We start from the raw sequence: 18,162 nt of genomic DNA, 5'->3' as shown, positions 1-18,162 counted from the left end.
TTTCATATGTTAGGTATGGCTCACAATAGGAGGGGAAACAGCCTTTGCAATGATGCCTTTATCACACAAAGCCTTTAGCAGTCATCTTTTGCCACGCATGCCTTTAAAACCCAGATGCCTTTACCATGCACATCTTTTTTACCACCCATGGGAAGTATTGGTAAGGTAAATGTGTGTGCATATATATATCATAATAATTTATGCGTCACTCTATGCCTGAAAGGGTTTTGTTTTGATATATATATATATATATTCCCAAGAAAAGCCTCCGCGCTTTAAAGATGCACTCCACAGGGGCTATGACGGCCCAATTAATCACAATCCCTGACGCGTTTCAGTGCCTACGGCACCTTAATCATAGGGCAGGCAGGAAGGAAAACCAGAAATGAACCATCCCATATTTTACCATCACGCATGTGCTTTCCAGTAAGCAGCATGCTGGGAGTGATAGTTCCGATTTTTCCCCTCTGGTAGGGTCCGTTTTCCGCCGAAAATTTCATTGCCAATGTTCATTTAATTGTTTTTGTAGCCCTCTAGTGGGCCTCGGGTCCGTACCACCAATCCTTAATTTTCAAAATCCCCTGCGCTGGAACAATCTGTGATGATTCACAGCTACACAGACCTTCCTCCGGTGTTCTCGGCGGTGCAAACTTCCACGGCCGGAGCCGCCGTGTGTTAACATTCCCAAGAAAAGCCTCCGCGCTTTAAAGATGCACTCCACAGGGGCTGGGTTCACAGAACTTTTTGATGCAAGAAACGGTTATGACGGCCAGATTAAGCAGCATGCTGGGAGTGATAGTTCCGATTTTTCCCCTCTGGTGTGGTCCGTTTTCCGCCGAAAATGTCATTGCCAATGTTCATTTAATTCATCATCACAGCTTGTTTCTTGCATTAAAAAGTTCTGTGATCCAGAGGATTTTGAGTAATTTAGGTTCAAAAAAATATATATATTTATAGCCGCGCCCCGGTACGCGCACCGGGGAGCGCTCCCGGCGCGCACCGCGAGTTCGCGCGCGGAAAGCTGATTGGCTCTCAGATGTCTGTCAACATTCGAAACAGTCCGGAGCGGCCGCCATCTTGTGTCTCGGTAGGATCGAGACACAAGAGGTGGCAAAAACAAAGGGGGAAATAACCAAAAGGGGGTTTGATGTGGGGGCCATAAAAGGGTCCCGCGGGTCAAATTTTTTTTTGATTTTCGCGGGGGGAGCGCCCGGTACGCGCACCGGGGAGCGTACCAGGGAGCGTACTTTGGTGAAAAATAGTGAAAATATTAGTGTAAAATAATCATTTTGAGTGATCAGAGGTAGGGTAGCTCTGAAAAGAGCTTTTGGGTTCTGTGGCTGATTTAGGTACCTACAAGTACGTCCCACACACACCGACACGCACACAACCCCACACCCACACTCTCCCCACACACACCTCACACACCCACACCTCCACCCACACCCAAACACCCCACACCCCCACACCGACACCTTACACATCCACACCCACATCCACACACCCCACACTCACACACACACCTCCCCCCACACACACACACACCTCACAGACACACCCTACACATCCCACACACACACCTCCCACCCCCCACACACACACACATCTCACAGACACACCCACACATACCACACATACACACACATCCTATACACATACCCCCCACACCCACACACCCCCCACACACACCTCACACACCCACACCTCCACCTCCACCCAAACACCCCACACACCCACACCCACACACACCTTACACCCCCACACCCCCACCCACACCCACACACCCCACACACCTACACACACCTACACACCTCACCCCCCCACACACACACACACACACCTCACAGACACACCCCACACATCCCCCACACACACACCCCCCACACATGGGGAAAAGTCAGTGAAACAGTAAAATAATAATTTAAAGTGCTTAGAGGTAGGGTAGCTCTGAATAGAGTTGTTGTGTTGTGTGGGTGATTTAAGTACCAACATGTAGGTATCAATGCAGAGTCTTAAATTCAATGTACACCTTTTTTTCTGTAGATATCTTGCATGTTGTTACAGAAGTTATTGTGGTATATGGAATCCATACCATAGTCTGTCAGGAAAGCAGAAACAGATCTTTTAAGTACTCCTTGAGAAGACCTAGGGGATCATGGGTAGTCTACCCTGCTCCCTTATGATGTTTTAAAATTGCACAGTATACTGTAAGTTTCACTTTATACTATAATATAAACATAATCATTTTGGTAGTACTTCATGAATTAGATATAAAAATGAATAATGTCTCAAACAATTTTTAATTATTAAATAAAAATGTATTGGTTAGAATTTTCATAGTTCAATAAAACTTCCAGCATTAGATCATCTGGAATCTCCTCAAAAATGCATGTTTCAATATCTTGTAAACATTAAATAAATTGTTGATCCAAAGACTGATCCATAAAATCTTCTTCAACAAAATCTTAATTAAGAATCTCCTCATATGTAATCTCGAAAGAAACATTGATGTTTTCTTGCTCGCCTTCCATTTTTTTGCTGTAAATTGCATAAAAAATAACTATATCAGTAGAGTTAGGGCACTGTTGGGTTTAAGTTCAGACAGGTAGTTCTGTTTTTTTAACAGTGAAGTTAACTTTGGGCAGTGTATGGTATCAGGCAGGAAGTAGAAATATAAAAAAGTGCCTGTGAAGAAGCGTAAGTAAATTCATAATTATAGCAGAGAAGCCTAAGTCAATCCATAAATATAACAGAGGAGCCTATCTCTATCTATAACTATAGCAGAGGGACAGTAAATAACTATCAGAAAACGTTTTTACAAATTAACTTAAAGTGCCCCTTACAAATTAACAACTTACTTTACAGAGAGGTGAAGAAGAAAAAATGCGAAAATCATTTCAAGATGTACCTCAGGTAGTTGTAGTCAAAATGGCCGTGTTTCCCTCTCGTTTTTCATTTATATTCATGTACATAACCAATCAAATGTCAGGAAAAAAAAGTAGAAAATGAAAGTAACATTTTAATTGGTTGTAAATTCTAACACTTCATATGTGTTTTTGTCATGTAATTTACCTCAGGATATTTAGACAGGGCTACAGCCCAAATGGCTCAATGGAATTCCACCAAATTTGGGAAAATGGTAGGGACTCATATGTAGTAGGGCCTATTCTATATTTGGTGAAAGTCTCTCCAGTGTTTTTTATGTAAATTGACTTTAAAAAATTTTTTGGAGCGCTTACCGGTGCGCGCCCCGGTACGCGTACCGGCAGCGCTACGGGAGTACTCCATCTTGTGTTTCGGAAGAATTGAGACACAAGATGGAGGACAAACAACATTGGGAATGGGTAAAAGGGGGCACGGTACACACTCCCTGACCCCCTAGGTTTTCTGAGGGGGGCTTAGGAGGCCCATATAGGCCCAAAAAAACCATTTTTTTAAAAAAAATTCGCGGGGGAGTGCCCGGTACGCGCACCGGGGAGCGTACCGGGGAACGTACATTGGTGAAAAACAGTGAAAAAAGTGAGAGAAAAATAATCATTTTGAGTGATCAGAGGTAGGGTAGCTCTGAAAAGAGCTTTTGGGTTCTGTGGCTGATTTAGGTACCTACAAGTAGGTTCCAATGTACAGTCTTATATTCAGGAGGAATATTCTATTCCCCTCATCTGAGAAGTGCACACCATCTCCTCTGTAGATATCTTGCATGTTGTAACACAAGTTATTGTTGTATATTGAACCCATTCCATAGGCTCTCATGAAAGCAGAAACAGATTTATTCACATGTTTCCTTGCTTTCTCAAATTGTGGACAAAATTGGTTGGACCACTTCCATTTCTGTCTTTGGCATATATTGGAATATACCAAGGCAGTTTGAGGAAAAAGTGCCATCAATTGCTTAAATGTGTCCTTTAAAAGCATTTCCAGACCTACCCCAGTCAAAGTGCCTAAGTCATTTCCACCACAGTGCAGAATTATGAGGTTAGGGTGTGGCAGATGCAAAAAGGTTTTCACCAATGGTATCAATTGATGACATCTCAATCCTCTTTGGCCAATCCATTTTATGTCTACATTTGATAAGTCAAGGTTGTGAAAATTTCTGGTAGCTGCATACCTTTGAGCCCAGTCGATATAGCTATGTCCAATAATCCAGACAGAATACATGGTGAGAGGAGGTTCTGGTGCAGTCAGATGAAGTGTAGGAATAAAATGGCAGTTGGAACAGTAGGAGTTTGCAAAAAAAAACTGTGGAGTTTCAGTGCTCTTGAATCATAAGCAATGATTGGTGGATTCAGAAAGTTGAAAACTGAAAGTTAGGGTGCATGGTTCTGTTCTGTGAAAGAAGTAATTTGAATGGTTAAGAAAAAGTCATTTAAAGAAACATTGCACCTCATAAGCTAGGGTATTGAGATGTCAAACATCCTTGCTGATTTCATTTGCAACATTGTAGAATACACTTTTAACCCTGAGAGCTCAGTGAGGAGGGAGTTGCTATGGTAACAGGTAGAAAGGGCTGAGGGGGGGAAGGGTGTTGGTTTGAAAATAGAGAGGGAAGAGTTTTAATTGGTTAACAAAAAGGGATATGTGTGTAGAATTAGAGGTTTTCTGTGCCATTAATGGTTGCAGTGCCTGGAGAACATACCTTTTGCTCTGCTAAAGAAATATTGGTGTGTGTATCTGACACTGTTCTCAATCTCCCAAAGCATTTGTAAAGGTGAGTTATGATTCATTCAATATAGAAAGAGAGTTCAGATTAAGAAGCACATTGAGTTTCTTTGCTGTTGGTTTGTGTGATGCTTTTTGAAAATGCATGGTTTCAATATTTGCAAGATAGACGATTTGTATTTTGTGAAATAGTGAGGTTTCAGTAGTGAAGTTGAATGGTTGTACATAGGACCTGCGCTCTGTATCTAAAATGTTAATTGAAAAACGATTTTAGTGGAAATCAATGAGTTTCAGTAGTGAAAATGAATGCTTGTAAATAGGATCTGTGCTCTGTTCCTAAAATGTTAATTGAAAAACGATTTTAGGGCAAATCAATGGGTTTCAGTAGTGAAAATGAATGCTTGTACATAGGACTTGTGTTCTGTTCCTAAAATGGTAATTGAAAAACGATTTTAGTGCAAATCAATGGGTTTCAGTAGTGAAAATGAATGCTTGTACATAGGATCTGTGCTCTGTTCCTAAAATGTTAATTGAAAAATGATTTTAGTGCAAATCAATGGGTTTCAGTAGTGAAAATGAATGCTTGTACATAGGACCTGTGCTCTGTTCCTAAAATGTTAATTGAAAAACGATGTTAGTGCAAATCAATGGCTTTTACATTTTTAAGAAGGAATAAATAGTGTGTGCATAATTACATAAAAATGTTTGAATCTTTTACAAACATGTCACCTGTGTTACCTCAGATTGGGAAGTAGACTGAGTTTCTTTGCTGTTGGTTTGTGTCATTTTTTGGGTAATGCTTGGTAGGAATGTTTGCAAGAGAGAGGAAATGTATTTTGTAAAATAGTGAGTTTTCAGTACTGAAATGGAATGCTTGTACATAGGATCTGCACTCTGTTTGTAAAATGTTATTCAAAAAACGATTTTGGGGCAAAGCAATTGGTTTTAGATTTTTGAGAAGGAATAAATAGTGTGTGCATGATTACATAAACATATTTGAACCTTTCTCAATCATGTCACCTGTGTTACCTCAGATTAGGAAGCAGACTGAGTTTCTTTGCTGTTGGTTTGTTTCATTTTTTGGGTAATGCTTGGTAGGAATGTTTGCAAGAGATAGGAAATGTATTTTGTAAAATAGAGACTTTTCAGTACTGAAATGGAATGCTTGTACATAGGACCTGCACTGTGTTTCTAAAATGTTATTGAAAAATCGATTTTGGGGCAAATCAATGGCTTTTACATTTTTGAGAAGGAATAAATAGTGTGTGCATGATTACATAAAACAATTTGAACCTTTCACAATCATGTCACCTGTGTTACCTCAGATTAGGAAACACACTGAGGGCCTTATTTATGAAAACAGCGATGCGTCATTTTTCACTGCGCACTCCTTGTGACACCAATTATGCGTTATATTTAATGTATGACGCATCATGTTGCAAGGACTTACAGATAAGTCAGTATTTCTGATGTATCTGTAAGCGCAAAAGTGACGAATTGCTGGAGTGTGTCACAAAAGTGACCCAACTCCAGCAATGCAAGCTTTCACATGGGGAAAGCCCCATGTGAAAGCGTTTGCCTCAGTCTTATGCCTGCTGTGAGGCAGGCCCAAGATTTTGACGTAATAGTGTCCTAAAAGTGACGCAGTGAAATCTCATAGATTTCACTGTGTCACTATTACGAAGCTTTTTGCGGGGGAATGCCCCCTCTGTGTGCATTACACCTGACAGAGGTATAATGTGACGCAGAGGTTTAAAAAGTGACGCATCTACCTACATGCGTCCCTTTTTAAATATGGCGTAACAAGGCACATGTTTTATGCCGCTTATGCGTCACAAAAAGTGACGCATCAGCAGTGCAAAACTGATGCAGGGCCTCATAAATGAGGCTCATCTTTTTTTGCACACTACTCCAGTTTAGTCCTGTCCACTGCACTCTTGGACACAGGCGTCAATTTGACCCTTTCACAATGATGTTACCTGTGTTAACTCAGTGTAGGAAGGGCATTGAGTTTGTTTGCATAGATGAATTGTATTTTGTAAAATAGTGAGGTTTCAGTAGTGACATGGAAGGCTTGTACATAGGACCTGTGCTGTGTTTCTTAAATGTGAAGTCAAAAACGATTTTGGGGAAAATGAATGTCTTTTACATTTTTGAGATGGAATAAATAGTGTTTTCATGCTGAAAGAAATAAATTTGACCTTTTCAGAATGATGTTACCTGTGTTAACTCAGTGTAGGAAGCACATTGAGTTTCTTTGCATAGAGGAATTGTATTTTGTAAAATTGTGAAGTTTTAGTAGTGACATGGAATGCTTGTACATAGGACCTGTGCTGTGTTTCAACCTTTCACAATAATGTCACCTGTGTTACCTCAGATTAGGAAGTAGATTGTGCAGATGAGGTGAGGCATGTCCAGAGGGACAGAGGAGGTGAGGTCTGTGTTCAAGACTGTAGTGGGAGAGAGGCCTTTCCTAGGGAGCATAGGTGGTGAGGCCTGTGTCTAAGAGTGCAGTGGACTAGACTTCATAAAGCCTATCCCCTACTGCACTCTTAGACACAGGTCTCACCTTCTGTGTACCTGTGGACAGACCTGTCTTCCACTACTCTCTTCAATACAGGTCTCACCTCTTCTGCACCCCTGGAGAATCCTCACCTGATCTGTAACCCTGAATAGACCGTTTGCTTTTTGTCATTGCTTTGTTGTTTGGTAATAGTGGTCTATAATGTGCTATTTTTTTCTTTAACACAGTTTGAAATCAAGATTTCAAGAGTAAGGAAAGATGCCCTCAAGGCAAAGGAGAAGAAAAGATGATAAGCGCAAAAAAAAAAACAGCAACGGAATTACAGCACTCTTCCACAACAAATACTTCAAAAAACAGGAAAAAAGCTCCTGGTAAGAGAACTAAGTCTTTCTTACGGAACATATGTAGATCAAAAAAAAATGTTGGACAACATGTAGAAAAAGAGAATGAGAGAGTAAATTTGAAAAGGATGGAGAGGCCCTCAAAAAATCTTACTACTGGAGCAGGAGAGAATAATATGTATAGGAATAGAAGGCAGAATTAGTTTAGAGACATTCGTAAATGAATGTTTCGCAATAGGGTGGTTTTAAATTTGTTAAAAAACATTAGGAAAGGTAAACAGAGAGCTGCTTTTTATAAGAAAAAGAAAAGTGTAGAGAAGATTGTTGATCAGGCTTTTGAAGTTAAGAAAAAAAAAATTATTTTAATAATCAATAGAATTAGGACACTTAACAAGACAATTGATGTTTTCAAATCAAACAGTAGATGGAAAAGAGTAATTAATCGGACTAATTTTTGTAAAGTTTTTTCAGGAGAATGGATGCACAGTTCAAGTTGTGAGCCATTTTTAATGAGGAGAGTTACTTCCAGGAGAATGATTTAGTGCATGCAGTTGACACCAGTGGTCGAGCATATGAGGTGAAAGACGGTTGTCCGATTGAAAAAGAGAAACTTGTGCCTAGAGAACCAGATGAGGTGTTAACTGATGAAGTTTTAGGGAGACGTAGTAAGGGTCCAGTGTACACTTGGAAGTGTAGTCGTATTTGTAGTGTGCGACAGGAATCAATTGATTTGTTTTGTAATTTCTTACGTACATATAGTAAGAAAAGTCTAAAGCAGAAAATGAAGTTGTTGCAAGACTTAGATCCTTGCAGAGTGAGAGAAAACACAGGTTTGCAAGGGCATTCACTGGCTTGTCTTTCTAGAAAAGTCTGTCAGAGTGTTTTTCATCATTTTAGGATGTTAGCAGTGCATCATACCAAAATGAGGAAATTAGTGAGAATGTTGTATTATGCAAAAAGTCCAGCACTTAAGCTTAAACAATTAAACAGTGCTCTTTTGCATGGGACTGAATTAGTTGTGAAAAAGATTTGTGAAGAAATTGAGATTTGTTGTTTTGGTGAAAAAGAGGACAGTGTGGAAATTGACACAGAAATTCAAGGGAATGTGGAAGACAATGTACAGATTTCAAGTACAGAAAAGTTTGACCAGGAAATTACCAGGTTTAAGGTGAAATCAAGTGAAAGGCTGAATTTCACTTGTGTGTGTTGTCGACGAAGTCATTATAAGCATCAAATTAGATTAGTTGATTTATACGTAAAAAGTGAAAAGATAAATAATTATGAGTGGAAGGATTTTGCAACTTATTTGTGGGTGGAGAATTGTTTTGATTTGAGTTCTGATCAGCGTATTTGTAAATATTGTTATGATAAATTAAATCAAAACAGAATGCCTGCTAGAGCTGTTCATAATAATCTGGAGTTGGTAGACATTCCCCGTGAATTGATGGATTTAAATACATATGAGTCTATTTTGATTCAATGTGTCCATCCTTTTCAGGCTATTGTTCGCATGGAGCCTAAGTTAGGGAAATTGCCTCCTACAGATTTGCAGAGAGGATTAAAGGGAAGAGTTGTTTATTTGCCTCTAGATTTCAAAACAAATATTGATACAATTGGTATAGAAAAAGTAGAAGAGGAACCTTTAGTTATTCTAGTTAATGGGGTTCCGACAAAGAGTAAGAAAATCTGGCAAGATTTAGTGGATGTTAGGAAAGTCAAAAAGGCAACGTTGTATTTAGTGAAAAACAATGAGTATTACAAACATGCATGTGTTGCAGCAGAGGAAACAGCTGCAGATGAAGACAGTGATTGTTCAGCCGGCAAATTGAAAAAGTTGATGTGTCTAGAAGTGAAGAAATATATGAACATTATACGGTTCATCCTTTGCAAGTAATGGGGAATGCAATTGAATTGTTTCAAATGAAAGCAGCAAAAGGAAGTCCCATTAGTGTATGGGAAGAAAGTTTGGAAGCTCATTGTTTTCCACAGCTATTTGCAACAGGTCGAGGTGGACGATATGACAATCGACCACTTCAAATTCCTGCATCTGAATATCGAACTGTAAGATTATATGCTGAAGATCCAAGGTTTCGTCAATGCATTCCCTATTTGTTTTATCTACTGTATGAAAGTGACTTGTCTGGGCTTTCTTATGCAGTAAACCATATACTGAAAAGTGGAGCACATCTGCAAAATGTTTTGGCGAGGGACTTTATGGAGAAAGTGAATCTGCAAGATAATATTTTGGAATCTCATCTAATCAATCTCATGGCATGTCAGCGTGGTACAAACGAGTATTGGTACCGTCGTCATGGGGAATTGAAATGTATGCTAAGAAACTTAGGAACTCCTACATGGTTCCTCACTCTTAGCTGTGCCGAGTATGCATGGGACGACTTACTTCAATTTCTACGAGCGGCAAATGCAAATATACAAAATATAGAATTCAAAACACCTGGAGAACTGTGTTCTTTGGATCCAGTGAATGTATGCAGATATTTTAATCATAGATTTCAAGCTATGATGTCTTTTATTACCAACAAAAAAAATCCTCCCCTTGGAGAGGTTTTGGATTTCTTCTGGAGAAAGGAGTATCAAGCGAGAGGTGCTCCTCACATACATATGTTGTTGTGGATTAAAGATGCACCCAAATTTGGAACAAATTCGGATAAGACAGTGATGAGGTTCATTGAAGAGTATTCAACATGTGCTGTTCCGAAAACTACTGAAAAAAACAGTTTAAGGGAACAAGTTTTACGCTTTCAATCCCATCATTGTGGAAAGTACTGTTGTCGAAAATTCAGAAACTAGGACAAGTTCTACACAAAATGTCGTTTCGGCTTTCCACGACCAGTGATTTCTAAAGGAAGAGTAAATAATTTGATGTCTTTTCTGCGACATACTGTGACGAGGAAATCACCAAAAAATACATACAATTTAAAAAGAAACGAAGAGTCCAAGTACATCAACAACTACAACCCAGTGATTTTGTCCATGTGGAATTCTAACATGGATATTCAGTTCGTTGCTGACAACTCTATTGCTGTGGCACGTTTTACATCACAAAAAAAGAAAAGACAGAACCGAAGGAAATGTGGGAGGACATTTCACATGAAAAGAGTCTAAGCAAGAAATCATACAGTTACAGTCTGAAGATGTTGTCGCATCGAGAAATTGGAGCATATGAATGTTCTGATCGATTGTCATCAGCAAGTCTCTATGCCAAATCTAGAACCATCATTTGGGTGAGTCTAGGTCTTGCTGCAACACGAAACCAAGTTTTGAAATCTGTACAAGAAATAGAGTATTTGGCGGAGAAAGAACCAGAAAGTACAGATATTTTGAAGACAAACATGTTGGATACATACTATCCAAATAGAAGTCCTTACCTTGAGAACGCTTGTCTCTATGAAGTTCTGCAAAACTATATTTATAAGAGAACCATCAGAGAAGATATCAACAATGGAATATATGCTATAATTGGGTGTGAAGGATGTCTAGTGAAGCAGAGAAAAGGCCATTTGATTAATCATCGAAAAATGAGTTGCGAAAATCCAGAGAAATGGGAATTTTACTATTTAGCTCTTTTGCAACTCTTTAAGCCATGGCGTACAGAAGAGGAACTACTTAGAGATTTTCTCTGTTACGAAGATTCTTTTAATGCAACCAAGGATACCATAGAATGTCCTGTTTTTCCAAATTATCTGCAAATGTTGAACAAAGAAATAGAGCAAGAAGCCACAATTGCTGTAGAGATTGCTAGAGACAGTTCTCAAGACAGTCAGAGTTCTACTTCATTGAGTCAGGATCCACAAGGAGGACCAATTATCCAAAATGAAGCTGCCACTGCCATGGATGAGGTGGAAAGAGCTATGGAACAAGCTCAAGATGATGTAGTTAACTTAGAAGATTTGGTGAAACAACTAAATCTTGAGCAGAAGCAAATATATGACGAAGTCACAGAACAGATTGAACATGGATTCACTCATGAGAAAAAAGAGTGCTCATGTACATCATTTAAACCTGTCCAACTGTACGTGAGTGGAGAAGCGGGAACTGGAAAAAGTTTTCTGATTAAAGCAATTGCAACTCATCTGCGGAAAAGGACTGAATCACAGCTATCTTGTGTTGTTACCGCTCCAACTGGGCTGGCAGCATATAATATTAAAGGGATTACTATACATCGTTTACTGATGCTGCCAGTGGAGCATGATAACAAATTGCAATACCACAAGCTATCTGGAGATGCGTGTTCCGAAGTTTCGAGAGTCCTGAAGAAAATGAAACTTCTTATCATTGATGAAGTAAGCATGGTGTCAAATGTAATGCTTGCTTTTGTGCATTTGAGAATGCAAGAAATTCTTAGAACAGACTATGATGTCTTATTTGGAGGAAAACATATTATTGTTTTTGGAGATCTACTGCAGTTAACTCCAGTGAAAGGACAACCTGTGTTCAAAATGCTCACGCATGAAGATACCAGGAAGTGCCTAGGAAGCATTGGAAACGTTAATATATGGTTAAACTTCGAATATGCAGAACTGCTTCAAAATATGCGGCAGGTAAAGGATGAAGATTATAAAAATATTCTACAAGATGTAAGGATCGGAAAAGTAAGTCAGCATGGGAAAGAAGCTTTACATGGACGATTAATTTCAAATTTGTTCCCAAATGAAAACATTCTTCCAGAGAATATTTTTAAGAAAATTAACGAGAAGAAATCTGGCATATGTTTGATGCCAACTCTATAAGAATGTTCCATGTTCAACAACAAAATGTTAAAGTTAGAAAATGAAGAGATAGTCAAACTGGAAGCTATAGATATAATAGAGCATATGGGAGCAACAATTATTTTGTCTGAAAATTTGAAATCAAAATTGGATTCATTAGAGAAGACTATATCCAAAACTGCTGGTTTTGAAAAGACTCTGAATGTGTGTTTAAATTGTCGTATCATTTTGAGAAGGAATTTAAATGTTGAAAGAGGTCTGGTAAATGGAGCAATGGGTCATGTTGTTGGTTTTGTGAATTACAAAAATAGAGATGGAATTGAAATTTTAAAAATTAAATTTGATGGCATTGACGAAATAGAACAAATTTGTCGTTGTTCAGCTAGATTTTTGCTTGTGAAAGACTTATATGTTCGCAGAAAAGAGTTTCCTGTTTGATTGGCATATGCAGTGACAATCCATAAATCTCAAGGTTTAAGTGTAGATAGCGCTTTGGTGAACATTGGAAGTGCTGTGTTTAAAGAGGGTATGGCATATGTGGCATTATCACGAGTCAGAACTTTATCAGGATTGTACTTGATTGAGTGTGATGAAACAAAGATTTGTGCAGATCTAGATTGTGTTAAAGAATAGAATAGGTTAAGAAGAGAGTATGCTCCACATTTGCCTCAATATCCTCTGTTTGAAAAACGTGTGGTAGGCCGAAAAACAAGAAATGAGAATAATTGCAGTGCGGTAGTAGCAAAAAGACAAAAAGTAGATGAAACTGTAATTGTAAGCAGAAAAAAAAGGATTCTGTTGAAGATGTTGTTGGATTTCAGTTTGAAAACAGTTCTGGTGTCAACTGCTATGCTAATGTAGTGGTTAATGTTGTTTTTTTTCTTCAAACTTTACAAGAACAGATTGCTGAAAATCGGGATGAAACACTCTGCTGTTTATTGAATTCTGTGTTTGAGAAATGTAGCTGTGATAGAGCAAAAATAGAAAGTGTTTCAGAAATTCGAAAAGTTCTGGTCAAAATCAATTTTCACAGAATATTCAGCAGGATTGTCAGGAATTTTTAATGTATATGTTTGATGTATTGGAAGATGAAGGTGTAGATATAAAAAATTCTTATCAATGGCAGCATGACTGCGACAACTGTAGTTTATCAAGTAGTACTAGAATAGACCCTGAAAGATTTATATATTTGAGTTTACCAGACTGCAAATCAGTGCCTTTTAATAATCTAGTTAAAGCAGCGGATCACAATATGGTGTGTACCCAATGTAAGTCTGCAATGCTGTCCACATTATTTATACAAAATTATGGTCAATATGTCATTTTAATGTTCCAACGATGTAGACCTGATGGAAGTAAATTGTCAACTTCTATTAAAAATTTCGTGGCTTCTCAGTTATCAATATCAGGAAGAACCTTTGCAACTGTAGCTATTATTTATCATGACGGTCCTTCTACAACATCAGGGCATTACACATGCTATTAAAAAAGTTGTAAAGGTTGGACCCACTGTAATGACACTCATTTGACTTTCAAACAACGTTTGCCTTTTGACTTAAAAAATTCATACCTGGTGTTTTTGGAACCAAAATTTAAGTAAAGGTAATTGGCCTATGAAGACGGGAGCAGCTAATAAAGGTTAGTTTGCTGTTTAAAATTATATTCTGAGTAAAAGTGATCAAGATAATATAAAAAATTGACTTGTCATATAGGTACTGTAAGTGGATCTCATAGTAAGTGATATCAGTAACATACAAAATGATGAACATGAGTAAGTCAGAGATTAAATTACGTATACTTAAATATTGTGAAAATGTTGTTTGAGCCTTTCTTTAAGAACGTCGGAAAAACGGTAATTTTAGAGCTTGTTTTAATTAATTTGAAAATATACTAATACATCTGACACTATTTGGCCTTAAGGAATGGTGAAGGAATGAGCAAACAGTTATGACTGAACAGAAGGAGTATATGAAAATAATGAAAATATTTCAGATGTTCTTCGAGGTTTTCTTCTAGAAAGTCGATGAAATGGAATGTTTAGAGAACAGCAGAGTACTTTCCAACGAGAAAAGGACCTTCATGATATACTATTTGGCCTAAAGGAAAAGTAAGTGAATCAAAGAGTAGTGTACATTTGTCATTTGTCAGTATCTAAGTTTTGTTTTTAAACACAATCTTTTAGATTGTGGTTTTTTTTCCCTCTGTCATATGACGAGTATTTTGAATTCACTGTTTTAAGTGAAATTCAATATATTCTGAGAACAGCAAAAATAAACTATGTAACATGTTGTACAAGTTATTTTATAGTTTCTATTCTGTAATTTAAATTGTATTCCCATTGTCTCACACTCACTTTCCTTTTTCCTCTCTCTTTCAGCTCTCTTTACTCACTCACACTGCCTTTCTCTCACTCTGTTTCACACCCATTCGTTTACTCCACTTCTTTCACAACCCCTCCTTCTCATTTCAACTGTCTGCATCCCCTCTCTCCCTTGCATAACTTTTCAGCTTTCAGTCTCTCTGCTTTACTTCCCTTTTCCATATTTTCCTCCTTTGCTCTTTTAGTAATTCCTCTTTACTCACTCAGCAGTATTATCGCACTCTATCACTATAAATCACCCCCTCTCCCTCGCTTATCTTTGTTTGCTCCTTTCTTTTGACCTCTTCTCTCTATTTTTCGTTCACTACCTCTATGTCCTCAGTGCCTCACTCTGCTTGTGTTATGTTCGTTAGTGTTTATCTACCTTCTATCATTTCTTTTACAACAACTTCACTGCTCCTCTCTCATCGTTCTTCATCCCATTTCGTTTACTCTGGTTCCATTACTATCCCTCATTTCCTTTCTTTCAATGTCCTTCTCTTTACTTTCATCACCAATTTATTTTCTCTCAGTACCCCTGTTTTAGTCGTCTTCTCCTCTCTTTCCTTTTTTTGTTCCCTTACTCATTTCCTTTGCTCAATCATTGTACTCCACCTCACTCAGTTTTTCTCTTAGTGTGTCTATCTACTAACTTCCTCACTCCATTTCCCTCAATCGTTGTATATTATCCTCTCTCCCTTCATCCTTTCACTCTATGACTGTTCTTCACTTACTCTTAGTTATCTTCTATTCCTCATTCTTCTAAATGCATCCTTAATTAGATTCTTTTCCGTCTCAGTCATTATCTTTTTACTTACTACTGTTTCCTGATTTAGTTTTGCTAACTCACATTGTTTTAGTATCTTTCTTACCTTCAGTTCATTTCTCTGTTCTTCTCTTCCTCTCTGTCAGTGAATATATATGCCTTACTCTTAGTAATTTGCTCTCCTTCTATTTCTTTTTCTCTCTGTTTGTCCTTCTACCTTACTTTATTTCCCTTTCTGTGTCCTTCACTCTTACTTTATTTCTAAATAGAGTGTTATGATTTTTAACCTCTTCATTTGTATCTTTTAATTTAATATACATATTTTACTAATTATAACTTATTTTTTCTTCTCTCTTTCACAGATACAAAGTGTAGTAAAAAAATGTAATTACAGTTACATTTATTATATGGTAAGTGTGACTAAAAGAATTTAGTTTGTCATCACCCTTTGCTTTAACCTCACTAATATTTTCTCAAACAACTTCACTCCTGTTTCTTTACTCTGCTTCCCTTACTTATTCTTATTCTCCATGTTTACTCCCCTTTCCCTATTTGCCCTCTCATATTCAACTTCTTTCAGTCCCCATTCTTTACTTCACTTACCCTCTGTTCCCTTCCTTTGCTTCTTCAGTCATTCTCTTTTTGTTAATTATTTACTTCACTCCTACACACACACCTCATCCCCCTCCCAACACATACACACACCTCTGACATACACCCCACACACACACCACACACACACCTCATACACACACCCCCACACACACACTCCTCACAAACACACACACACACATTCCATACACACACATATATCCCACACACATACCCCCCACACCCACACACCCCTCACACATATCTCACACACCCTCACCTCTACCCACACCGAAACACCCCACACACCAACACCCACAGCCACACCTTACACACCCACACCCCGACCTACACCCACTGACTCCTTATAAGTCACACACACTGCATTACTTACCTTTCTTTGCTGTTTCACTCAGACCCATTCAGCCACTGTTTCCTTTACTCTCTCTGTCCTTTCTCTTTGTCACTCCCCATCTCTTATCCCAATTCAATTTTTCACCCTCTTTCACCCCTCTTTACTTACACTCACTGCTCTTTTCTCACCCTCCCTCACCGTTGTTCATTTATCCCGGTTCCGTCACTACCCTTCATTCCCCATTTTTTACTGTCCTTTCTTTTTCTTTCAACACCCACTCACATTCTCCCACTATCTCTACTTTAGTCTTCTTCCTCTCTCTTCCCTTCTTTTGCTCCCTTATTCATTTTACTTTCCTCACTTTCACCCTGTTACACCTTCTCTGTTTTTTACTATGTAATAAACAATCCCTCTGTGTTTCTCCCTCTAGCTCTCTTTCTCTTAACATTACTCTCTTTGTGTTCTTCCCTCATGCTAACTCCATTAATTTTTTTTTATTTTTTTTTGGGTGCGCGCCCCGGTGCGCGTACCCTGAGGAAAAAAAATTGACAGAGATTCTTTAAAAATATAGGTTTATTTTTATAAATTAAAGGTAGTTCTAAAAAGAACAGTTTTTTTTCTTCTTTTTGTTGTTTTATATATTTTTTATGTTTTTTTGAACATTTTGTACTTTTTTTGGCTTTTCTGAACAGTTTTATATTTTTTTTGTATTTTTTATGGGGAGAAACAAAAAAAAGGGAATTGAAAATGGCTCAACTGGAGCAAAAAACAACAAAACGGAAAAAATAGGGTTTTTTGGGGCAATTGTGGTTGTCACCAGCAAGGACGATGAGCTTTATGCTCTTTTCACCATAGGACATGAGTTTACCACAATGAATACATGTAATTCGGAAATCCTCAAATCGTGGTTGAATGCAAGGCATCGTCTCCGTTGTCTCTGGTCCCGATGGAGTGGGTTGCTTTCTTTTGGAGGTGGTCCTTGAAGATTGGGGGAAGTTACTGGCCAGTTCCCTGAACTCTGCAGCAGAATAGTTGTTTGGATGCTTGCTGGTCATGTGTCTAATCATGATATTATTAACAAAAGAATATTTCTTGTTAGGGTTCCCCCTTGAAAGTTCCATGCCACAGATTAGGCAAGTCACCTTGGCCGCATTGACTTTTTTCTTGCCCTCTGGGATAGAAAAAAACTCCCATACAATGTGTGGCCTTGGCTGGTATGGGGTATTGTCTTCATGCAGCCATCTTCTCCCCTCCTCCTCTTCCTCTTCCTCCTCCTCCTCTTCTTGACCACCAATGTAATGTTGTGGGGGTCCTGTTGGTGGTGGTGGTGGTGGTGCAGATGCTCCAGCTGCTGCTGCTACTGTAGCCATTTTAAAATACAAAATATTTCTCTTAGTTGTTCAAACAGGTCTTCCTCAGTCAAAGGACAAAGTCAGAATAAGGAAAAAAGGTGGGGTCTTTCATCATTTGGAAAACAGAACTGTTCTGGACCAATGAAAAGTGTTATTTTCAAGTCACATGATCCGGGCTTTCATCATTTGGAAACCAAAACTGATCTGCACCAATGAAAAGTGTTATTTTCAGATCACATGACCCGACGCGCTTACGCTACGTGCCCCGGGGCGCGCCCGTAGTCGCGCTCCGGGGCACGCCCGGGGGTGCGTAGCGTAAGCGCATCAGGACATTGCGCGATCATATGCGCTTGCGTGCTTTCGGGTGCGCTTACGCAGTGCGTCATATGACGCATCACGCGGTTACGCAAAACGTCACGATGTTGTTTTCGTTCGCGAGAATAGCGCTAACGGGACGCTCACCGGTACGCGCCCCGGGGCACGCC

Source organism: Lissotriton helveticus, chromosome 6, assembly GCF_964261635.1.
Source record: "Lissotriton helveticus chromosome 6, aLisHel1.1, whole genome shotgun sequence".
NCBI classification, from domain to species: domain Eukaryota; kingdom Metazoa; phylum Chordata; class Amphibia; order Caudata; family Salamandridae; genus Lissotriton; species Lissotriton helveticus.
The sequence above is the reverse complement of the archived record's forward strand: the minus strand, read 5'-3'. Positions refer to the sequence as shown.